This window comes from Tachypleus tridentatus, chromosome 1 (assembly GCF_004210375.1).
Source record: "Tachypleus tridentatus isolate NWPU-2018 chromosome 1, ASM421037v1, whole genome shotgun sequence".
NCBI lineage: Eukaryota > Metazoa > Arthropoda > Merostomata > Xiphosura > Limulidae > Tachypleus > Tachypleus tridentatus.
The window spans coordinates 15,719,274-15,725,809 of NC_134825.1; the positions used below are offsets into that span (position 1 = coordinate 15,719,274).

The 6,536-nt window shown below is 35.6% G+C and overlaps 1 non-coding gene across 1 annotated transcript; it reads left to right on the top strand.

The window, feature by feature from the left end:
* The first annotated feature begins 6,463 nt into the window (after positions 1–6,463).
* TRNAR-ACG (transfer RNA arginine (anticodon ACG)) lies at positions 6,464–6,536 on the top strand. The gene has a single exon. It is a non-coding gene; the product is annotated as a tRNA-Arg (tRNA).

Sequence of the window (6,536 nt, forward strand, 5' to 3'; positions counted from 1 at the left end):
ATAAACACCTTGAATGCTTCATGTAGTTTCTGCTGTACTATTGCCTCTTCTAAACTCATAAAGTATTATATGCCTAATGTGCTCCTCATACACATCCATCTTCATAAGGGTTTATTTGGTTAATGATCTGAAAAAGTGGAGTTGGATTAGTTTCTTTCTGTTTGATTTGTTTTGAATTTCGCGCAATGCTATACAGGGGTTGTCTGCGCTAGCCATCCCTAATTTAACAGTATAAGACTAGAGGGAAGGCAGCTAGTTATCACTACCCACCGCCAACTCTTGGGCTACTCTTTTGCCAATGAACAGTGGGATTGACCGTAACATTATAACGCTCCCATGGCTGAAAGAGCGAGCATTCAAACCCACGACTCTCGAATTACGAGTCGAGTGCCTTAACCACTTGGCCATGCCGGGCCCATACATGATGTAAATGAGCCTAAGTATGACTCATCTCTAAATATGTACTATAAGTCAAGTAAATATGTCACCTATTGCTATAAGTATCTAATTCATCATATTGTAGTTTTATCATATAGAGTATTAAAATGGTATTTACGTAAATACGCATAAAATAATCCAACAACATGAAGAACATTGGAGTATGTGGACTATTTGTATAACGAGTGTGTCCTAGTATAAATAATGAACGTTCCAACAAGTACATGGCCCTGATCTCTAGAGATTTTGATTTCACATTAGTGAACATTTATGAAACTGTTCCCCTCTTTTTATGTTGTGTTTAACATTTAATAGTGGCCTCAAACATAAAATATTAATGACACAATAAATGCGGGAGGAAGATGTCAGGGTTGTACCTGACCCTCCTAGGTTCACTCAAAGGACCTAAATAGTGATAAATAGAAAGAGCGAATATATTTATATTATGCACAGAGCAAATTCACATATCACTGCACAAAGTAGCAGTAGAAGAACGTATGGAACATGATTAGAAGTGTGATCTAATAATACTGGTAAATCATCTGTTCCAAAGAAATAATGTTAATGAAAGAGGAGCAGGAAGAATAAATAAAGCTGATAAGTGAGGGGAGGGGTAACAGAGAGAAAGGTCATAGGATGTCAGAAGTGAAGTTAATAAATAAAGCTGATAAGTGAGGGGTTAACAGAGAGAATGGTCATAGGATGTCAGAAGTGAAGTTAATAAATAAAGCTGATAAGAGAGGGGTTAACAGAGAGAAAGGTCATAGGATGTCAGAAGTGAAGTTAATAAATGAAGCTGATAAGTGAGGGGTTAACAGAGAGAATGGTCATAGGATGTCACAAATGAAGTTAATAAATAAAGCTGATAAGTGTGTGGTTAACAGAAAGAATGGTCATAGGATGTCAGTCGTGAAGTTAATAAATAAAGCTGATATGTGAGGGTTTAACAGAGAGAAAGGTCATAGGATGTCAGAAGTGAAGTTACACAAAAGAAAATTTTTCGTACAAACCAAGTGAAGAGATTGTACCTGAAGTATAAGTAACACATCATTCTTCGCGTTCACATAAACAACAGTCTGTTAGTTTATATCTTAGAGCTCCAGGTTGGAGATCAGTGAGATGTTTGTCATCTGAAAACTGTACTGAAACTAATAAATTCAGATTAAGATTTAATATGTGTCATCTGTGATCACGAAATCTGTCTCACCATTGTAGAGCAAGTTACAAAGGCTACAAAGAATATACTATATAATATATCCTGATAAACATATTTCTAAAGTAAAATCTAGATGGTGTTAACTGTGTCTAAACCAGTAACAGATCCTTCAGTTAAAATACCCTTAGTGTCAGTATCAGTTTGAAGAATGTGAAAGTTCCTCCCTAATTTTAGTGGTTTGAGTTAAAGTGAGTTTATTACGTCCTATCTCTTGTGACAACGTCTCAAGAAGTTTATGACTAGCTTTAAAGAAAGCTTTTCGTAAGATTCGATTAGGAAGAAGGCAATCATTCCATCAGATAAAATCATCATCATTACTGCAGATTGCGACGTAAACTCAAAACTGTAAGTAAGGAATTGAACATAAAATGTGGTGGGTGAAACAAACCAAGATTTAAAAAAAAGACAGTCCATATGATTATAGAGAACAATGGAAGCCATTTCGTCTAGCATGGAAAAGCACCTTGATACCACAGAAATGTGATTTTGCAGAAGAATGGTACTTGTTCCGTGGGCAAATCATATAACCAATGAGGAAGTACAAAGAAGATTAGATACAGAGGAAATTGATTATAACCACCAGAGAAAGACAACTGAGTTTTCTGGGACATATAATGAGAAAGGAAGAAATTGAAAATATGATTATTACTGTAAAATTAGAGAGTGAAGTGGTCGAGGAAGATCAGGGTTAAATTGCATCAGAAACACAAGGATATCAATGGATGCCAGTATTAAACTACATCAGTGACACGAGGATATAGATGGATGTCAGTGTTAAACTACATCAGTAACAAAAGGAAATGGATGTCAGTAATAAACTACATCAGTAACACAAGTAATTGGATGGATGTCAATGTTAAACTACATCAGCAAGACGAGGATATGGATGGATGTCAGAACTAAACTACCTCAGTAACACGAGGATATTAATGGATGTCAGTGTTAAACTACCTCAGTAACACAAGGAAATGGATGGATATCAGTGTTAAACTACATCAGTAACAAAAGGAAATGGATGTCAGTAATAAACTACATCAGTAACACGAGGAAATGGATGTCAGTGTTGAATTACATCAGTAACACAAGTAATTGGATGGATGTCAATGTTAAACTACATCAGCAAGACGAGGATATGGATGGATGTCAGTGCTAAACTACCTCAGTAACACGAGGATATTAATGGATGTCAGTGTTAAACTACCTCAGTAACACGAGGATATTAATGGATGTCAGTGTTAAACTACCTCAATAACACAAGGAAATGGATGGATGTCAGTGTTAAACTATACCAGTAACACAAAGAAATGGATGGATGCCATTGTTAAGCTACATCTGTAACACAGGAAAATGGATGTCAGTGTGGCTGAACTTTTAAAACCTACAAGAAAGATGAACATATGAAGAAATATAATCGTCAACATTTGCACTGGACGTAATACCAAGAGACACAGACTGAACAGTTTGTTATTTTCAATAACGATCTGCCGCCAGCTGAAAGTTAAAGAAGGGTTGAACAGGCTGAAAAATAATTAATAATAATAAAGCTGCCAAATTGAGTCCTGTCACGAATAAAGTTTCCGGGAATGATGTCAATATACCTTCTGTACAAATAGGGAACATTTCTTAAAAACAAAAATCCAAATTATTAAACAAACAGTTTGTATACGAATATTCCATTCTGGTTCCCATAGCAACATAGAGTAATTGTCATTAAACTTAAATATATTTAGAATCAGTACAAGTTGTAAAATTTTATCAGTGGAAGGTAGGAGTATAACTCGTCCATCAAGAAAGAACTTGAGAGGTTTTAAGCCTTCAATGTAAAGATTGAATATGTAAAGAGATATTACATTACCCATGAAGATTATGAACAATTTGTAGGAACCTTAATTTATGTACGATAAGATAAAGAATGTTATCAATAAAATTAGAAATCAGTTTTGTGGAACACTTGTACACAAACATGATGAGCCTTCCTGAAATCTCAGGTTTATGGATCTTGGGAGTACAAAAAGATAGACATTCTAGGATCTTATAAACTAAAGTTTCGCCCTTCGTCGGTTAGTCTGTTTATGGTGTCGGCTCTTTGAGTTTGCGTACAACGGTGAATTCCATCACATGTAAAATTAGGTGTCGGATAGATGTCTCCAGCTTCATCTATGTACAGTTCATAGCTCCAAACTACATTAGCGTCTCCTTCGTCAGTAATTGTAATAGCAATGTGAAATCGTGGGTTACATATAGTTTGATGTTCCTTCAGCTCAAGCTATCGTAAAGAAGTAATAAATATCGGCTAATCTGTTCCATCAACATCAGACAACTTAGAATAATTATTCACACTTGAACTAATTTGTGCACTTAATAAAACTCATGGAACCCATTTGTATTGGCTGTCGTTTGGTATAATGCTACACACTATTACATGTACTCTGCCCACCATGGGGACCAAAACCTTTAACTTAATGCTGAGCCACTTGGAGGTGGACAAGAAGCAGATAAAATAAGTCGAGTCTTGTGTAAAAATTAAAAGGTAAACGTGAAAAGTTCATAAGGTGTTTAATGACAATGATATATCTTAGAAAGTTAGAATATTCGCAAGTGTGGCAAATGCCACACAATAGTACCGTAAAATTGAGTATTCATGACAAGATCTTAAATTAACGAGAGGTAAAACCAATGATTTTAATACATTAACTCGATTCACTATAACCCTAAATAATTACCAAAATAACCAAAGTGTGGATGTAGATTTTGAAAGGTTACAATATTCTGTAAACTTTATACAACTTTAATCAGTAACACGAATACTGTTCAATTTCCCACCAAAATAAATGATTTTTTAAAAAATATAACAGAAGAAGTCTTGTTTGTTAAAAATCACAGACTTTACGAGCTCTTTCTAAGAAGTATTGTAAAGGTAAGCAAATTCTAATATAACTAATTTTTTTTGTTTTTGAATTTCGCACAAAGCTACACGAGAGCTATCTGCGCTAGCCTGTCCCCTAATTTAGCAGTGTAACACAAGGCAGCCAGTCATCAACACCCACAGCCAACTCTTGGGCTACTCTTTTACCAACGAATAGTTTGATGGATCGCAACTTTATAACGCCCCCACGGCTGAAAAGGCGAACATGTTTGGTGCGACGAGTATTTGATCCCACGACCCTCAACTTACGAGTCGCACGCCTTAACCCACTTGGCCATGCCGGGCAAATATAACTAATATGCCGTACGAAGTGCATACTGTATCATAACTTATCTACAATATTCGTATTTGGAAATGGAACATTCATAACTGCAAATCTGAACGTGTCCATGTTATTAAAAATGTTAACTTGAATATTTGTTTTATGATCCTGATACCTAGTTTGGTTTGGTTTGTTTTGAATTTCGTGCAAAGCTACACGAGAGCTATCTGCGCTAGCCGTTCCTAATTTAACAGTGTAAGACCAGAGGGAATACAGCTAGTCATCTCCACCGACCGCCATCTTTTGGGCTACTCTTTTACCAACGAATAGTGGGATTGACCGTCACTTTATAATGCCCCCACGGCTGAAAGGGCAAGCATGTTTGGCGTGACGGGGATGCGAACCCGCGACCCTCAGATTACGAGTCGCACGCCTTAACACGCTTGGCCATACCGGGCCGACAAGACTTTATAAACAGAATCTGACAGCATGGAACTAACTCATTTTGGATATCAATAAGAGATGAATATCCTCTGTTAAGTGCTAAGGCTCAGCGAACCTGAATTCCCTGTGATAAAAAACAAGTACCGCGCGAAAATCAGTGTGGAAGAGGAAATGAGAGTGTTGGTGTCCAATCAGATTCCAAGTTTAGCTGTGCAGTATCCAGTAGGCGCACACATCCCATTAGTAATTGTGGTTGTTTAAAAATGAAATAAAAGTATTGTTTTTACCTTCAATTTACGTGTATTATTCTTTCAGACGGCTACAACGTTTTTAGAAGATAAATAGTTACTAAGTTTTAAGTTGTTTGGACCTAACGACTTCATAAACGGAATTGTTAGGTTTTTTTTTTCTTTTGCCTAAGGTGAGACAAATTGCTGAGACACTAAGGGTGCTGTGAACCGAAACAGTTTTGGACACGCTGGTAAAAGGAATGGTGCCTAAGTTAAGTGTAGTCAAATTAACATTTTAAGCAGAACCTAACAACAGAAAGAGTGTTTATCATTTTATCTGTTGTGTTGATTATTCTATTTAGAAACGATAATCGATAATAATTAGGAAACATAACAGATGCTAATTAAGAACAACAATAATAATTAGGTGGACAATAATTACGAAGAGCAATAGATAATAATTAGAAACATCAGCGAATAATAATTAAAACCAACAATGGATAATAAATAGGACCGTCAATGGAAAATAATTAAAACAACAACTGTTAATAATTAGGAACAACAAGGGATTTCTTTTTTTTTACCGAGGGTTAGATCCGCTAATTACAGGAGATTTAACAAGGAAACTTCTAGAGTGGTATTTATTTGAATGCTATTCTAGTTGTGTGCCAATTAATGTGACTGGATAAACTTAATAAAATTGAAACAATTTCTTATTACCAACAAACAAAAAAAAAAGTAACGTATATTTTTGTGTAAAGAAAAATTCATTTTCTACTGGGTTGTTATTAGGTCTGTAACCTCCTTTATTTCAATATAGATCTTTACAGAACTAATACATGACTAGCTTAAAGTATATCTTTAATTGAAGAACTCGAAGTAGAAATGAACCAAGAAATCATATTTGAATTAAACAGATAAATTTAGTTTCTCTGTCTAATCAAAGCGGGCCAGTGGCGCAATGGATAACGCGTCTGACTACGGATCAGAAGATTCCAGGTTCGAATCCTGGCTGGCTCG